Source organism: Petaurus breviceps, unplaced genomic scaffold, assembly GCF_028583685.1.
Source record: "Petaurus breviceps papuanus isolate PSGF00001 unplaced genomic scaffold, PetGlider_PUasm1.0 37, whole genome shotgun sequence".
NCBI lineage: Eukaryota > Metazoa > Chordata > Mammalia > Diprotodontia > Petauridae > Petaurus > Petaurus breviceps.
Genome location: NW_027186296.1, coordinates 27,086,128 through 27,104,539, shown reverse-complemented (window position 1 = coordinate 27,104,539; position 18,412 = coordinate 27,086,128). Strand labels below are relative to the sequence as shown.

Sequence of the window (18,412 nt, the reverse complement as noted above, 5' to 3'; positions counted from 1 at the left end):
AAGCTATAAGATGTTAACTATGTGGTACAGACAGAAAGAGCCAAAGGGAGTGGCATAGGCCAGAGGCTAAAAGGATCACTGTTAGCTGGAAGCAGCAGCATCTACAGCCTCCAACAGGAATTAAAAGTTCAGGTGAGCCTTAAGTAAGTAGAATGTAGGAAAAGAGAGAAGAAGGGAAGAGGGAAGGAAAGGAAACAATGATAGAAAGAAGCCTCAGAGGCTAGAGTAAGGGGAAGGGGGATGGGGAAGGATGGATAAAATTGGACAGTGAAGATACCATGCACCAGAATAGTGCATTTCTTTGTACTTAGGAGACATGCTTTCCAAGTCATTAAGAGGTCAGATGCCTGCTTATCAATAAGGTTCAACCCTTGGTGAAAATATTCCTGAAATAGTGTCAAGCTTAGTTTAAAACTGTACTAAGACTTTCAGAACACCCTCTATGATACCACAATTTCTTGGCAAAGTAGAGTGAATTAATCACAACTTAATTTTTCTTTTAAAACTAGCTATTTCACAATGGGCTTAGATCCGTCATTGTGAACACCAGTCATGGCAGGACCCTATAGGAAATGTCTAAGGTGTATGAAATTGTCAGGAATGTATAACCATTCCAGAAAAGTGGATCTATTTTTTAAAAACAATTAATTAATTGCTGATTTGAATCTGCTTCTTTTTCTAAAAACTAAAGGCAGACAAATTCTGGTTGAAGGCCCCATTTAATTGTGTTTTGGTGAAATAGCATTTTAGCATTATTTATGGGACAGAATATGGTACAAGGCAAAAAATGCCAAATCCACAAAACCAAACCACAATGAAATCTCACTCAGTAGGAGGTCCTGATTTTGGAATCTGTGACACTTAGTTTAGGGAGGAAACAAGTTTTCACTACCTGAAAAGAAAAGTACTTACTAAGCAACCATTTTTTCTTGGTCTAATGTGACAAATCACAATGAAATGGGGTAAGTTCAAGTCCATAAGAGGTTAACCAGTTTTAATTATGTTTATGCCTTATTTATTTGTATGTAAATGACCTTGCTAATTATAAAGAGATCTTATCTAATCCCGAAACAGCCATTTAGAGTAATTTAATGGAGACCAAAAGCGCGCGCACACACACACACACACACACACACACACACACACACACACACACACCTCTCTCAAAAACTCCTGAGGGCATCACAGCAGACTTCAGTACAACAGAGTCCAGTCATAACAATAACTGGCTTTATAGAGTACTTTACAATTACAAAGCATTGCCTATATTACCTACATTAAGTACATCCTAGAAGAGCATAGAAAGCACTGACTGTAGTCAGAGGGCCTGGGTTGAAATCCCAGATCTGACACTACCTATGTGACCTTGAATCACTTAACCCCCTTGAAGCCTCAGTTTCCTCATCTGTAAAAAATGACAAGTGGTTGTACTAAGTAATCGATGAGATCCTGTCAGCTCTAAATCTATGGTCCTATAAACTGATCTGTCTTCATAATAAACCTTTAAGGTAAGTATTTCAAGTATTATGATGTATTAAATTTTAAAAGTTTATTAAAAGCTTTTACTTACTGTTCCATACTGTTCCAACATCACTATTCCATACCCTGGGAATACACAAACAAAGCAGCATGGGCCCTGCCCTCAAGGACCTTACAAGCTAAGGACAGGTAGAATGAGAGGGGGAATAAAACAACAATAACAGCATTTTTACAGAGCTTTAACTCACAACTCTGGCAAGTAGGTGCTATCCTTATTATCTGCCATTTTACAGATGAGAAGTCTGAGTTAAGTTTAAGTGACTTGGCCTGTGTTATACAGCTTACTAAGTATCTGAGGCTAGATGTGAACTCAGGTCTTCCTGAATACAGGTCCAGTGTTGTATCCATTGGACAATCTAGATGCCTAGAGGAATAGCATCTAAACTTAACTTTGAAGAAAGAAGAGTTAGGCAGAGTATAAGGGAGAGTGCATACCTGACTCAAAGAACACCCAAAGGTACAACTAGTAGTTCAGTGAATAAATCACAGAATCATAGAACTTCAGAGCTGGAAAGCATCTCACCCCTTTAATTTACCAATGAAGAAACTGAGGCCCAGAGAGATAAGTGACTTCCCTTGCTTCAGGTCATAAAGAAGGAAAAGAGCCAAGGGGAATAAAAGCAGAGTGAGAGAAATCAGCTGAGTAATGCTGAAGAGGTAGTAGCAGCCAGACTGAGGGAGCCTTCCTATCAAGGCTAGCTTGTGGAATTTGTACTTATCTAAAATGACAACAAGAAAGAAGAACCCACTCTAAGTAGGGAGGGATCTGGGCTCATCTTGAAACAGTTTCTTCCTGTCTTTTAACTTTTCAGATTGGACTTTCCCCCATCAAATTCAAACACAACTAATGCCGGTTTTTGACCCACTCAACCAAGTACTCTTTGCCCCTAGAGAGGCGGGAGGTGTGAATAGGGAAATTTGTAATCCTATAAACGGCTAGATTTGATACAAACTAACAATTTAAAGTTAAAATTCATTCTGTGGATGAATTCAAACCCAGGGATAAAAAAGTGTTGGGCACCTGAACTCTGCAGGTGAACCTCAGCCTTGAAGAAAATGCCTTCTTCTAGCTCCACTGGTAACACAGGCACATTATTACAACATCCAGAAGGAATAAAGAGACTCCTTTGGTTATGAAGCCATTTGCAAGTCTGTGCATACGTATACTCTCTAAACAATACATATATTATGCACAGACCCAAAACAGGGGACGGCTGATCTTGAAAGCTTTCCTAGGCCACCAGAAGAGGAAAATAAATGAAAGATGACTAACATGGTTTTCCCCAAGACTTGACCATGTTTGTTTAAGTGTAACACATTTCCCCTGTCCCTTGATTGTGGTTTTACTCCTCCCCTCCTCCCCCCAGGACAACTGGCTGCTAGTGGATCTACTTCTCAGAAAACTGATTCAAAATCCACATTATAAAGAGGAAAGCACAGAAATGTCAGTAAGCATATATCAGTGTCTCTCTTAAAACACTTTCATTTAGTTCTTCCTTTAATGCTTTTAGGTGTCGTGGAGTCTTCCTTTAACACTTTGGGGGCCATTTAGGCATTTAGTCATTTTATAGTTAAGGAAGCTTGAGGAACAGAGACTAACTTGCCCAAGGTCATAGCCCAAGGTCATATAGCTAGCAATCAAGTACCATAACCTGGATACAAAGTCTCAGTCATGTATCCATTCAATAAATACTTATTAAGTGCCTACTGAATATTATGCACTCGGGATCATACAAATTTTGGATGATAAATCCCTGCCCTCAAGGAGATTACTTATAAGTTAACTAGGGTTTAAAAAACACAGGTAACAATAATAAACAATATTCATAGGATCATAAATCTAGTGTATTTCCCTCATTTTACAGAGATCCAGCATTGCTCACAGTGATGAAAATAATAAGTACAAGAGCAAATATTTGAACCCAGGTCCTTTAACCCCAAATCATTTGGAAATGAATTCATTTGAATGGAAGGGAATCAGAGAGATACAGAACAAAATGGTATAGGAGGTTCAAAGGTCCAAGATGTATGACAATTATTTTATTATGAAAAAGATACTAGGAAATACCATAAAGGAGAAGGTGCTTTATCCTTTTCAGAGTAAGTTAAAGGACGATTTTTTAAAAACCAGCATCTACTGCTTATTTCATAAGAAGTATTTCAAGTCTAATCCTCTCCATTCACAATGAAGAAAGTGAAGCACAGATAGATTAAGTGACTTACCCAGGGTCACAAAGTTAGTAAATGACTCTAAGGTAAGATTTGAACTGTCTTCCTGATTCCAAGTCTAGCACTAAATCTACTATATATCACACTGCTTCCCTAAATCAGTCTTCCAACCATCAGTTCTTCCCCCTCAATTCAAAACAATATTTCTGTGCACTTTACATACATCCCTGGATCCAGAGAGCTTTTATATCTGAGCAGTTGGGGAGCTCTGAATATACAGCCACTCAAAATCTCCACTAGGGAATCACAAGATTCTTCTCAAAGCAAAATACCAACTGGGAGTATATATATACTTCTCAGAACCAGAAGGCATCACAACCTTTGTTACTCAGTGCCCAATTAGAAATTAGCAACAGGTGTGAAAGCCTTCCTACAAGCAAGCCTCCCCTAAGCAAGCTTCCATTAATAGGCCTATTAATGGGCTAGGAAGATCTTATATCCCATTAATCTTACAGAAGGCTATAAAGATTTTTAAAATGGCAAAGACCCTATCACAAAGAAACTTCCATTCAATTAGTTTTGAACCTGATGAATGTAGGTGCCACTGACAAACCAGAAAGTCAGAAGGGGCACATATTCTAGGGAAAACACAATTCAATTTGGATATATTGAGTTTGAAGTGAAGGACATCTAGGTGGAGATGTTCCATAGGAAATATGAAATACAGTGAAACTTAAGTGGGTATGAGACACTATATCTGTGCCTCAGTTTTTTCACCTGTAAATGGAGGGGATTAGACTTGAAATAGATAAAAAATTTTAAATCATCTGCTTAGAGATAGCTGAGAAATGAGACAGTCAAGGAAGGGAATGTAGAGAAGAGAAAAAAGAAAATCAATGACAGAATCTTGGAAAATAATAAAGGGAAATAAGAAGGTAAAAAAAGCTATAAAAGAAGATTCGGGAGTAGTTGTCAGAGATGTAAAAAGAGAAGCAGGAGAATGCAGGATCTAGGAAGTCAAAGGTAAGCATACACATAGTTAACCATGTGGAAAGTAAGAATTGTGATCTTACTAGAAAGTCCTTCCACCAAAGCAGATCAGAAAAGCTATAACTTAAACTTGGGGCACTGAAAGGATAAATGACTTGCTTGCCCAGAGTCACATAAATTAGTATGTGTCAGAGGCCACACTTGAACCTAGGACTCTTCATGACTCTAAGATCACTATCCACTGCCCATGCAGCCTCTCTTCAAAGTTCATGATATCTACTAACATTTCCTCATAATTTCAAAATGCAAGAAAGTCCCCCCCACACACACACACACACACACTGGCTAATACATATACAACAGACAACTGAGTACCTGATCTGCAAGAAATAAAATGTATGAACAAGGACACCAAGAGAAACAGTGATAAAACCAAGAAGTCCTACTCATCTTTTGCCAGTCTCCTAATAGGAAAAAAAAAAGTATTCCTGAGCATCTTTCCAGAGTCTAGAATCTAGACCAATGCAGTGTGTCTTTTTATTTCCTTGATAGGTTTTAAAGGGTTGGAAAAAAATAAAACCAATAAAGTTATTTTAGAACAGATGTTCTTTACCTTTTTTGTTTCATGGACCCCTTTCATGGCATTCTGGTGAAACTGACTGGAAACTAAGAGAGGGTTCAACAACTGAGGAATGGCTGAATAAGTTGTAATATATGAATGTGATGGAATGCTACTGTGCCCTAAGAAATAAGGAAAGACTTTCCACATTACAACTTTCCCCATTGTGATTTTGATCTATTATGAGTTGGCACAAGACTTTAAATAGTAATTTGGGGGGAGTTTTGCCAAAGCAACAGACAACATTCAAAGGCCAGTAAATGATGGGCAGAAAAAGTTTAGAAACTCAGAAATGCATAAAATATATGTATAGTATTGTATACTACTATAATATCTATGTATTTGTATATATATATTTATATATGTATATAATTGTTAATACTATAAGATAATAATATCTTCTAATATCATAATAATTCAGACTTTTCCTCTGGTAGAAAGGGAAGGCCAAAAAATTTTACACTGATTTTCCAGATTGTGGGAATGACGTACCCCTGACCCCTACAATGTGAAAGGGATAACTGTAGGTGATTTCAAAAAGAAAAATGCAAAGATTTTTATAAATTGATGAAGAATAAAATGAGCAGAACTAGAACAGTTTATACAATAACAACACCATTGTAAAGAGAAGCAACTTTAAAAGTTAGAAGAACTACTGTCAACACAATGATGCTATTGATGATGGAGAGGTGACTGAGTGTGTAGAAAGAGTGAGAGACAGAGACAAACACATATATGCAATACATGTGAATCTACATCTGTATGTATTTGTATACAACCACTGAAGGCCTTTATTTTGCTTGGGTATGGATATTTGCTACAAGAAATGTTTTTCTTTTTTCCCCCCAAAGTGGTGGATGGGAGAGAAACTAGTTTTCTGTTAGTTTTTTGGTTTGGTTTGGTTTGGTTTTTTAAGTAGAGATGTGAAACACTATACTTTTAGATGAGGTCATTGCATTATTAGATTTACTTAACTATTCTTACTTTGTTAAAAGAGACCTCCTATGAAGTAGGACTAATCTGTAAATGTATATAAATGTAAAGACAGAACATATTACTAATTTTTTTAATTTCAAAATCAATTTAATTAATTAAAAATTTAAAAAAAAAAAGAATAGGGTTTCTTGACCTTGTTTGTGCCATGGAGCCCCTTTGTTAGTTCAATGAAGCATTTGGGCCCTTTCTCAGAATGTTTTTTTAAATGCATAAAATGAAATACATGAAAGGACACAAGAAACCAATTATCTTGAAATAGTTATCAATGTTAAAAAAAAAGTTTATAAACCCTAAATTAAGACACCCCATTTTAGAGTTGTAGCTGAAAATTAACCACATTATTCATTCTCCGTGGGGCAAGCAGAAATCCCTTATTGGCCCACAAAGAATAAACTCCTCCCTGTAAACAGGAAGGCTGCCAGCTGTGTTGGCAGACTTGGTACAAGTTCATAGCAAATGTACCATGCTCTAATCCCCAAACACTAGTAACTCCATGACTACTATGCCCCTAAGTCCCTGAAAATCTCCTAAATCAATATTTCTTGGGGTCAAATGTTAAATTATGTTCCATTAAAGTAGCAAAATGCTTATCTGAAACCCAGTTTGAAGTTCCAAATTATCTTCTGTCACAGAGCTGAAGTAAACATAGGCTTCTAACTCTACTAGCTGCCATTCTTAAAAGCCTGAGGTAATTGTTGTTCAGTTGTTCAACCATGTCCAACTTTTCATGACCCCATGGCCCCTAACATGCCAAAGCTGTCAATGGAGGTTTTTTGGCAAAGATATTGGAATGCTTTTCCCTTCCTTTCCCCAGGGGATTAAGGGGAAAAGAGGTTAAGGGACTTGCCCACAGTCACAAAATTAGCAACTGTCTGAGGCCACATTTGAACTCAGGTCTCCCTGACTCTAAGCCCAGTGAAACACTGAGTCACCTAGCTGGCACTGAGGTAATTGCTATATGACAAAGATATTTGCCACATAAATAGGAACCCAGTGTACCACATAAGTACCACATAGTACCACATAAATAGGAACCCAGTGTTGCCTGTGACAAGAATAATCAACACAGATTGGAGAACTTCCTTTATGGAATAGCTATGGTTATGGTGTTTGGTCTTTTTCAGTTGTGTTCAACTCTTCATGACCCCATTTGAGGTTTTCTTGGCAAAAATACTAGAGTGATTTGCCATTTTCTTCTCCAACTCATTTTACAGACAAAGAACTAAGGTAAATGGGGTTCAGTGACTTGCCCAGAGTCATATATCTAGAGGCTGAGGCCACATTAAAACTCAGGTCCTCCTAACTCCAGGCTTCCACTGAGCCATCTAGATGCCCCAACTATAAGCATAGTTCCATGTGGCTGGACAGAAATTGGAAACGACATTTACAGGGTCTGAGCAGCACTATACTTAGCTTTCTTAGTTCATCTACTGCAGGAGTTCTTAACCTAGGGTCCATGAACTTGTTTTCCAAAATATTTTTACAACTATTTCAATATAACTGTTTTCCTTTACAATGCTATATCTTTTATTTTATTCCCTTAAAAAAATATTATTCTAAGAAGGGGCCCATAGGTTTCATCAGATTGCCAAAGGAGGTTATGGCACAAAAAAAGTCAAAAATCTTCATATTCTCTTCCCCTCCAAAAAGGGAGAAGGGTAACACCCCACCACCACCACCACCACCAATATACAAAAAAACCAATACCAGCATCTTACACTACAGGAAAGGAGGGGGAAGGGAATAAGAGGGGAGATAATAGAAGGGAAGGCTGATTCGGAGGGAGGGTAGTTAGAAGCAAACACTAGTGGAAAATAGAATTAGTGGGGAGCAGGATAGGATGGAGGGAAATATAGTTAGTCTTTCACAATGTAACTACTATGGAAAGGTTTTGTGTAACTACACATGTACAACCTATATTGAATTGCTTGTTTTCCCACTGGGGGTGGGTGAGGAGGGAAGAAGGGAAAGAATTTGGAAATCAAAGTTTTAAAAACAAATGTTTAAAAAAATTGTTTTTTACATGCAACTGGGAAATAAGATATACAGGCACTGGGGTATAGAAATCCATCTTGCCCTACCAGAAAGTTGGGGGGGGGAGGGGGATGGAGGAAGATATAAGAGAGAACAGATTGGGGAAAGGAGTACTTAGTAGGCTTGATATCTTGGGGTGGGGGTATGGGAAAGATGGGGAGAAAACTTGTAACTCAAAATCTTGTGGAAATGAATGTTGAAAACTAAAAATAAATAAAAGATTATTTTTTAAAAAACCGATACCAACTATACACAAAAATTTTTTCTCAAGAATGTGCTCCAACATATAACCCTTCATCATTTAACAATATGTATGCTAGAGTGTTTCAATATGGCTCCTTATTTCCATCTCATCTTCCCATATGAAATAATGTTGACTAACAGAGAAGACTTGTTTTCATTCCAGGCAGGGAAATATTGTGGTATATACCCATCGAAGATTTGCCTCTGGTTGAAGTAAAATACACAGACTAAATCCTGTGCTCCAAGAAGTCTGCTAGATACACCCTACTCCTGGCTCCTCTGTAATGGCAAGCCAAAATGAAACAATATTCTAAATTTCAATGCACTAAAGATGTGCCTTTTCAACATTCATTAGTCAACTGATTCCTAGATGAACCTTAACATTTTCTTCAAGGCTCAGTTCAATAACTCTATATGAAGCCTTTCCTAATCCCCTTCAGTTGCTAGTGCCTTTCCCCTAAAATGACTTTGTATACTGAATAGGAGTATACACACACACATACATATGTATATGTATGTGTGTATATGTACATATGCATACATAAATACATATGTGCATATGCAGATATGTGTGTATGTATGTATGTATTTATATATGGAGTGTTCCAAAAGTCTTGCTGTTTTAAGCTTATGAAGCTATCAAAGCTAAAAAAAAATGCACTAAAACTTCTGGGATGTCATGAGTGGTAACTGTAAGGTCCTAGAGGACAGGCTCTGTTTCCTTTTTGTCTTTTTATCCACAGTGTCTGCTACCTGGTGGGTTATTTTGATTGAATGTAGTTATTGACAACTTTTGTATACTGTCTTGCATAGAATAGATGCTTAAAAATTTTTTTTTTGGTAAATTGAGCCACAGTTTGCCCTCAATGACCTAATTGCCCCTTTTTTTCCCCTTTCCTCCCCTTCTAGTAGCCACTGTCTCTCCCATTCACATTACCAAAATCTGCTTTGGTAGGGGGGTAGAGAAAAAAGATATGGCATCAGTCAACTACAACCCAGGGTCAACTTAGGACAATGAGTTACCTTCTCTTGGGGTATTTATACTATATTCCTATCTCAAAGGTGAAAAAGCTTTGTCTCAAAAGGAATTTCAAGCTTCAGAGAGGAAAGGTGGGTGAAGGGGAGGGGCAGGGAATAATAGGGGAGCAAAGAACATCTCTTCAAGATTATTTAAAATTAAACTGTAGATTTATTTATTTATTATTAACTTTTTATTATTTAATTATTATTAATTATTAATAATATTAATTATTATTATTTATTATTAACTACTCCAATCACACTTAGGGCCCTGATGCTACTATTGTCAACAAACCTCTCATTTTCTACCATTCCGTTTCCAAAGTTTTCATTAGCGATAAGACAGTTGTCTGGATAATATCATTGTTAGATACCAGTAGAGCTTTATAGAATGGTTCAAAAAAATTCTCTGCAAATCCAGTTTGCTGTTGATGCTTTGCCTTTCCTTTTCTTACTTTACCTTACTTGTAAAATGGGGAGGACAATCTTTGTGTTGCCAATTTCCCAGGGCTCTAGTGAGGATAACATGAGATGATGAAGTACTTCTTAAATCTATATAAAAATCAGCTCTTATTACAATCCTTAAGCTGCTGTCAACTTTTGGACCATTCCATAAATCATTAGCATTAGGACCAGATCAGAAAAATGGAAGAAAAAGTACAACTCAAAAATAAAAATAAAACTCTATTCTTCCACAGGAAGATGGGTGTATTCCTTCCAGAAGTTAGAGCTTATTTCTAAAAAGTCTACATCATCCAATGGGATAGATAGCCTCCACAGGAGAGAGGAAACCTGGCAGGGACCATGTTTTTTCTATTCTTTGTATCTTCAGTGTTTAGCACAATGTCAGGTACATACCGTGTTTCCCGATAATAAGACACTGTCTTATTTTTTTTTTGGACAGAAAAACACCAGAGGGCTTATTTTCAGGGGAGGGCTTATTTTAATGAACATTGACAGCAATTTTAATAAACAGGTAAATGTGAACAAAAAAATGTACCTTTATTCAATAATGAATTCAATAAAGAACGTAATGTAGCGTGTAGCACAGGGGATCACCTTCACTACAGTAGCAATCTCAATAGGGCTTATTTTCAGGGGAGGGCTTATTTTAGAGGAATCTTACACAGTAAGGGGAGGGCTTATTTTCAGGGAAACACAAGTAGCAAACTTTTATTACTTGTCAATTGTCTGACTGACCTGTTGGTGGGAAATGAAAAGGATTTCCAGCCTGAATTTAAACTCTGCTATATATTACCTGTATGACCCTGAACAAGTGACTTCCCCTCTCTTTCCTCAACAGGAAAATGAGGTGGAATGGTATCTGAGGTCCCTTTCAATTTTAAATCTGTCTAATCTAAATTAATCTAATTTTTCAGCTAAATCTAAATTTTCTGCCCATTTATATCTTCATTCTAATCACATCAGTACCATAAAACCAATGTTTCTGTAGTTCTGTCAGGTTTTGATACTCAAAACTTAATTTCATTCTTTCAGAGACCTATACCTTCATCTGTGTGGGTACCTGCCCCCACTAGGAGTGATCTCTATAGATTGAACAAATGGTCTTTGAAAGGTTCTATGGCCAAAAAATTCATCATCCTCCACCCCGATGAGTCTGAATTAAGTAAGGCTCGATTAGGACAAGAGGCATGCTGTCCATCATTTGCTTGTACTTGAAGTCTTTCCAGGTTGGAATGACTTGTCAGAGGTACTCTTCTGCTGGCATAGCATTCAAGAAGAAAGGGTCATTTCCATACCACAAAGATGCACCAGAGGAGGACTTTAGTGGAGGTCAAACTTACATATTATTTTCAAATGCCCTGTTGCCAAAGTGTTTTGCAAAATCCTCAATATAACTGTCAGCCTTAGGACGCAATGCTCAGACTAGAAGAAGAAAGATCATATAGGAAAGATAATGCTATACTTGGATTCCAAAGAGCTTCAAATTCTGGCTCTCCTACCACTTCTGCGTTGTCAGGCAAATCATTTCCCTCTTCTGTGATCTGAGGAAAGTCACTTTTCCTCTTTGTACATCTGGTTTCTCATCTATACAATAAGATCAATTGTTCATAACTTCTTAATTTGCTTTAAAAAAAACCATGTCAACTTGTTTTCTTTATAATCCTCCATATTTTATTTTATGCATTACTTGGAGAAGAAGTCCATAGTTTCCCCAAACTGCCAAAGAGATCCATGACACAAAATAAAGGTAACTTGGGGGATAAGGGGTGGAGAGAGGTTCAATGATTAGAGCACTGGATCAGAAAGGTCTGATTTCCGGCTAGGTGGCACAGTAAATAGAGCACTGACCCTGGAGTCAGGAGTACCTGAGTTCAAATCCAGCCTCAGACACTTACCACTTATTAGCCCTGTGACCTTGGACAAGTGACTTAACCCCAATTGCCCTGCGCTTTCCCTCCAAAAAAGAAAAAAGATCTGATTTCAAATCTTACCTCAGACACCTACCAACCGTGTGACCCAAATTGCTTACCCTCTGTCTGCCTCAGTTTCCTCATTTACAAAATGGGGATAATAGCACCCAACTCCCAGTATTGTGAGGATCAAATAAGATTATATTTGTAAAGATCTTTGTAAAATACCTTAAAGTATCACATAAATACTAGCTATAAACAAGGTTAAGAACCCGGGAACTAGATAATTACTTGCATTTACATAGCACTTTAAGTATTGCCCTGGTAATGCAATACTATCACCTTCATTTTACAAACCAAATCATCTCTAAGAGCTCTTCGACTTCTAAAATCCTATAATTCCTATGTATAAAGTATTTTCAACTTTGGGTTTCTTAACCTTCAAATGGAGAGGTGCATTTCAGGGTTTCAACCTAGAAGGTAACATGATTTGATACTGTTGTCAAACAGAAAAAAAAAACTGCAAGAAAATAATCTCCATGGTTTTGTTCTCTAAAGGTTAAGTATTTTGGTCAAAAGTCACATTGTGTTACCCTGCTTTCCATATAGCCAAGATAATTAAGTGAACTCCCACAAAGACTCATTTCTAGCAACAGGGCAAGTTATAGAGGTAGGGGGATGAGGTAGGAGAGAAGGAAGACAGTGGGGGTGGGGAGGGAAAACAAGAGTACCACAACTTACAAAATTTTTAAAGAAAATTAATTTCATCCTGCCATTGATACAGTTTCTATAAACTAAATAGAAACAAGCATGAGCATTCATTTATGGAGGGCATTCTCTTGAATTAAGTATGTCGTCCAATTGATAATAAAAATTCAAATATACAGTGCTATTATTAATTTTAAAAATATCTCCCTCTCCCTTTCTACTCCCCCTCCCTCCCCCCAATTCTGTGTAGAAATCAGCCTATGGTTGGCATCTAACAGTAAACAACTGCATAGGAAAAAAAGACAAAAAAATTAACCTAGACCCTAGTAGGCTGATGCTAGAAACAAGGACACTAAAAAAAAATCATGTTTGTAAAAATAGTACTTTTGTTAAATTAGCTTTAAAAATCTAATATTTGTAATTACATCTTTATAAGTCAATTTTATAGGCTTGATTTCATCAAATTCTATCCCTGGCCTCTAGCTAATGTCCATAAATGGTGCTATCCTTTATTGTAAAAAAGGAAAATAATATTGTATTCAATACAAAAGAGGCCATTAGCCCACCCAGAATAAGTTAAGCACATTCATTCAGGCCACGGTGACACGAGATTATTCTCCAAAACCTTAAGGATCTCATTAGTCCCCACTTTGGAGGATAAGTGTAAGATCCTAGAATCCATGAAAAACATTTCTGCAGGGAGCCTCAAAGATCTGAAGAATCCATAAAATGGTCTCATTCCTTCCCTTTAATCTGAAATCCTTTAAGTTGAATGTCAGATTCATGTCACCCTGGTTTCCAGGGAAATGGGATGATCATATATATTATAACTGTTTCTTTTGAAGGTGGAGTGTTTATACTTCCACTTCACCCACGTGCCTCTATAAAAAAGTACGCATATTTACTATGGGGGGGGGGGGGGGGGAAATGAAAAGGAAGGAGGCCAACAATAGTTTTCAACCTGGTCCCACTAACAAAGAAGCCCTTCCAGTAAGGAGACAATTTTTATGGGAAAGTCATGACATTAACTAAAACCACAATTTATGCGGTGTGGCTAATAAAGTAACGTGACCGATTTTCTTGTGTGGCCCAGAAACTGTCTCTGGAGGCAGTTTCAAAAGAAGAGCTCCAAAAATGTTTTGAACAATGGCAGAGTGGATGGAATAAGCCATATACCTCCTAAGGGGACTACTTTGAAGGACAACATTCATTTGGTTGTAAAAGTTTTGATGTGATTGGTTAAAAAAAATTTAACACCCAAGTATAACTTTGTAGTCACAATACTCACAATACCTGGGAAGATTCCTAGGAAATGCAGGAGTGGGGCAAAAATGGGTAGGAGCCCTCCCAGCAAACATTAGTGAAGAATAGGATTTAAAAGTCTTTCGTTTCAAAACCTGTCTTGGGCAGGACACTACCTCAGGGATCAGAATCAGAAATGCCAGAGGGAAAAGAAAGAAAGATAACACCAGGATAGAAGCCCCTACCCTCAATGAGCCTCCAGATCCACAGCAATCACGGATGGGGAAATCCAGGTTGGGGGTAAGAGGAGGCTGGGACTGAGGACACTTTCTTCCAGGTCAGGAGGTTTAGAAATTAAGAAATGAAGGTCCTGCCACATGCGTGCCCTTCCAAAGACACTAGAGACCCTTCCCCACCCTCCTCAGAAAGGGAAAGAGGGCTGGCTCACCAGCAGTTGTACCCATATGGGGAATGAGTCCGAGACCCGGACACCCTTTCTCCAGCCCGGAGTTCAACCCTGGTTGGTCACGTCCGGAGCAGGAAGCAGAGATAGGACCCTCAACCCTATACAGAAGCCCGATTCAAAAGGGGAGATGAGGGCGCTGTCCCAGGAACCCTGGCCAATCTCATCCTGCCCCTCACGTTACTCCGGGTTCCAGACGCGCCAGGCGCAGTGTGGGGAGGTAGTGTGAGGAAGCTCACCTGGCAGGGGAGAGAAACGCTTCCCGAGTGACCCCTAACTGTCCCCCGACGAGTCCCGCAGCGCCACTCCCAGCCACGCGTTCCCCCTCGAGCCTAAAGTGCACACACAGCCCACCCCCAGCAACAGCCCCAGCACCAACTTCACTCACCGTCCGGCCTCCCGCCCCTGCCTGCCTCTGGCCCCTTCTCGGCTCCTGCTCCTGCTCCTGCTCCAGCAGCCAAGCTAGTAGCGATCCAGAGCAGGAGACCAGCACCGTGGGGGTAATGGGGGCAGGGCAAAGAGGGGCCCCGCCCCTCTCAGAAGGAGGAGGTACAGGCGGGGCGGGGCGGGGCGGAGCAAGCCGGCCAGGGACTGGAGGCCCCTGCCCCAGAGCAGCACTGGGGGCAGGCAGTCTAGACTGGGTTGACGTTTTCATCCGGGCTGGAAAGTTGGAGCGTTCAGCCCCTTCCCCTAATACTTTCCCACTCCTCTGGCCAGGGCCTTCGGGTCTTTGCCAGGAGTAGTCCCCCACCCCGTCCCAAGCACACACTAATCTCCTCCCACCTTTTCACTCTCCACCCAGTCCCTGGCGCTGAACAGGAGTTCGTTCGATCACTAACCCCTCCCCCCCCACCCCGAATTCCCATTGCTCTTCCCTAGAGTGGGATGTCTTTCCCACCTTCTCTGCCAGTCTCTACCAATCATTTTGAAGACCTCGTTCAAAAGTCACCATTTCTCGGAAGCATTCCCAAATGACCCCTTGTGAGGTAGGTTACATTGGGGATTCCTTTCGTGTATGGGCCGGACTAGAGGGCGTCTGAGGTCCCTTCCAACCCTGCAGAGCTCTAATTCTGATTAAGGACTCCTCATTGATCTTCTGGGTCTCTGCATTTAGTATTTTATCTGTGTCTTCAAGAACTGGACGCCTCTGAAAAACGACTGAATAACAAAACCGGTAGTTCAGGTGCTGTGTGACATTTCCTTTTGTATACATTTTTTCTCCCCAACCACAAATTTAAGGAACAGAACGTCTTCTCCTCCCCGCGCCCCAATCAAATCCAACCAACATTTATCAAGCTTTTGATATTCACTCAGTTGCGTGGTAAATAAAAAGAATCCTAGGGGCTTCTTCCCTGATCTCATAAAGTTGCCATAGAAGTTGGAGGGATAATCTATAAATATAAAGAAAAGTTCTTTGTCAATGGAGTTTTCAAACAGAAGTTGAAGCAACTAAAGAGCATTTATTGATCACCTATTGTGTGCTAGACTCAATGCTACCTACTTATATAAAGACAAAAATGAATTAGTCCTAAATCTCAAGGAGGAAAAACAGGGAAACAGGTACAACAACAATGTTGTTATTTAGTCGTAAAGTCATATTCCTGACCCCGTTCTTGTCCATGAGATTTTCTTGGCAAAGATACTAGAATGGTTTGCCATTTTCTTCTTTGGTGGATGGAGGAAAAAAAGAGAGTCACACAACTAGTAAGTGCCTGAGGTGAGATTTGAACTTGGGTCTTCCTGCCTCGAGACCCAGGGCTCTATACATTGAGTCACCTAGCTGCCTACAGGTATAAATATAAGTATATTACTTCAGTAAGTTTCCCAAAATAAATACAAGGTGATTATTGTGAGAGTGGCTAGAGTAGTGAGGAGGATTAGAAAAGGTTACTGGGGGTGCTTAAGCAGAGTTGAACTTTGAAAGAAATTAGGGATTGTGAGAGGTAGATCTGTGAAAGGAGTAAATTCCAAGTATGAGGGGGCAGCCAGTGCAACTGCATGAAGTTGTTCATGTAGTAGTAAGTAGTAGTGGTGATAGTGGTGGAAGTGGTATGTAGTATTTTAAGGCCTACATAGTGCTTTACCTATAATTCTCAAAGCAATCTTATGAAGTATTATTATTATAATCCCCATTTTACTGCTGAGGAAAATGAGACAGAAAGAGGTTGAATAATTTGCCCAAGTTCACACAGCTAATAAGTATCTGAAACATAGACTTGAATTCAAGAAGACCTGTAGCTGTATGAGGAACAAGAAAGCCAGTTTGACTAAAGAGTTCATGAAGAGGAATAATATATAAGATTAGAAAGATATGTTACTAGCAGGTTGTAAAAGGCTTCCAATGACAAACAGATGAATCTGTATTTGATCACTGGCAATAGGGAAACACTGAGATTTGTTAAGTAGGAGAGTGCCAATGGTCAGACCTATGTTTTAAGGGAAATCACTTTGGCAGATTTGTGAAGAGTGGATTAGGAGGAATTCAGGTGCTATCTAGTTTTATCCATTCTGAAAAGGAATTGTGGCTATAAAAGGAAGGCAGGGAGACTGATTCTGGGAGTGACTGTGGTGGATGTCCACTTGTCCAGGACTTTGTGAACAGGGTTCACAGTTTCAGTAAGGGTTGTCCAAACAGATGACTTCTGAGTTCCTTTCTAAGATTCTGCTATGATTCTAAATAAGTTAGGAGGTCACTTCCTAGAGGTCCAGAGGTAAGATGATGAGGTGGTTTGAGTGGGAATGAAAAGGAAGGAATGGATGAGCTATGTCTTTGGATGAGAGAGTTATTTCAAAGGATAAATCAGCATGACTTACTGACTGGATGTGAGGGAGAAGAAAGAACCCAAGATGACCCCGATGTTTCAAACTGAAGAGCTTGGTTTAGACATATTTAGTTTTACTTGAAAGTGGGAAATGAAAGTGGAAATATCCAGCAGCGTTGGAAGTGTAAGACTAGAGTGCAAGAAAGAGGTCAGGAATGGAAATTAAGATGTGGGAATCATAGCATCCTAAGCTATAAAGGGCAATTAATGAGCAAATACTATTTACACAACTGTATTTTATACTCTGGATGTAATGATAATATTTTATTTGTGTGCTTTGAGGTATAATTATATATTCATACCTATTAGGGACATCTAGTTTTATTTCCATGCTTAAGCACAGTGACCCAGTGATGGGAGGAGCTGACAGAGACAGGGAGAGTATCATATTAAAGGGGTATAGTGATAATCATTGATTCTTCTCTAGAAAAATTCCCAGAAAAATGACAGAACCAGGATAGTACAGTTTCTTTTTAAGGGAAAACTTCTTGACATAACTAACCCACGCGCTGACTTAAAAGGTTGCAAAATTTCAAAGTTTTAAGGGACTTTTGAGGTCATCTTTCATTCCCAGAATCCCAAGATTGGAAAACACCTAATAGTCCATCTAGTCCAATCCATACCTGAATGAGAATCTCCTAGCCTTTGTTGAAAGAATCCCCAGTGAAACTTGTGGAAAATGCCACTACCTTCAGAAGCTTTGGGATCACTTTAGTTGTGAAGAAATTTTTTTTCTTACATTAAACAAAAATGCCTCTTTGTAGTTTCCACCTCTTGATACTAGCCCTACCCCTGCCAGAAACATATATTAAGACGAGGTAAGTAATACACTACCCTACCCACTTCTACCACTCCCCTAAAATACCACTACCACCAATCCCAGTATTTTCCTGGGAATTTCTATCCACATGCTGAACTCACCTCACAGGATTCTGAAATAATTACCAAAAAAAGCCAATTTGATTTTAAATTTAATTGTCCATTCAAGAGGAATAGATTAAAGAACTCAACCAAGATTACATAGGTCATAAGTGACAAAGTAGATATAAAGCTGCCATGACTCCCATCACTAATATGTAAAGCAAGGATTAACAGTTTTTGGATGAACCAGGTACCAGCTGACTAAGTGATTCATTGTACTCTCAATTTCTTCTCTTCTTGGGATTTTTGCAGCACTTTCACTGTAAGTAAG

At 39.0% G+C, this 18,412-nt stretch overlaps 1 protein-coding gene across 4 annotated transcripts in view; it reads right to left on the bottom strand.

Annotated features, from left to right (window-relative positions):
- Positions 1–15,220, bottom strand: part of CGNL1 (cingulin like 1) — a 210,554-nt gene extending 195,334 nt beyond the window's left edge. The window contains exon 1 of one of the 4 annotated variants that reach the window (XM_069098141.1): positions 15,182–15,220. The gene's annotated coding sequence lies outside the window, so the exon portion shown is untranslated. Of the gene's footprint in view, positions 1–14,637; positions 14,761–14,786; positions 15,072–15,181 lie in introns of those variants that run through there. The other 3 variants (XM_069098139.1, XM_069098138.1, XM_069098140.1) reach the window with 3 other exon arrangements.
- Between the last annotated feature and the right edge of the window lie 3,192 nt (positions 15,221–18,412).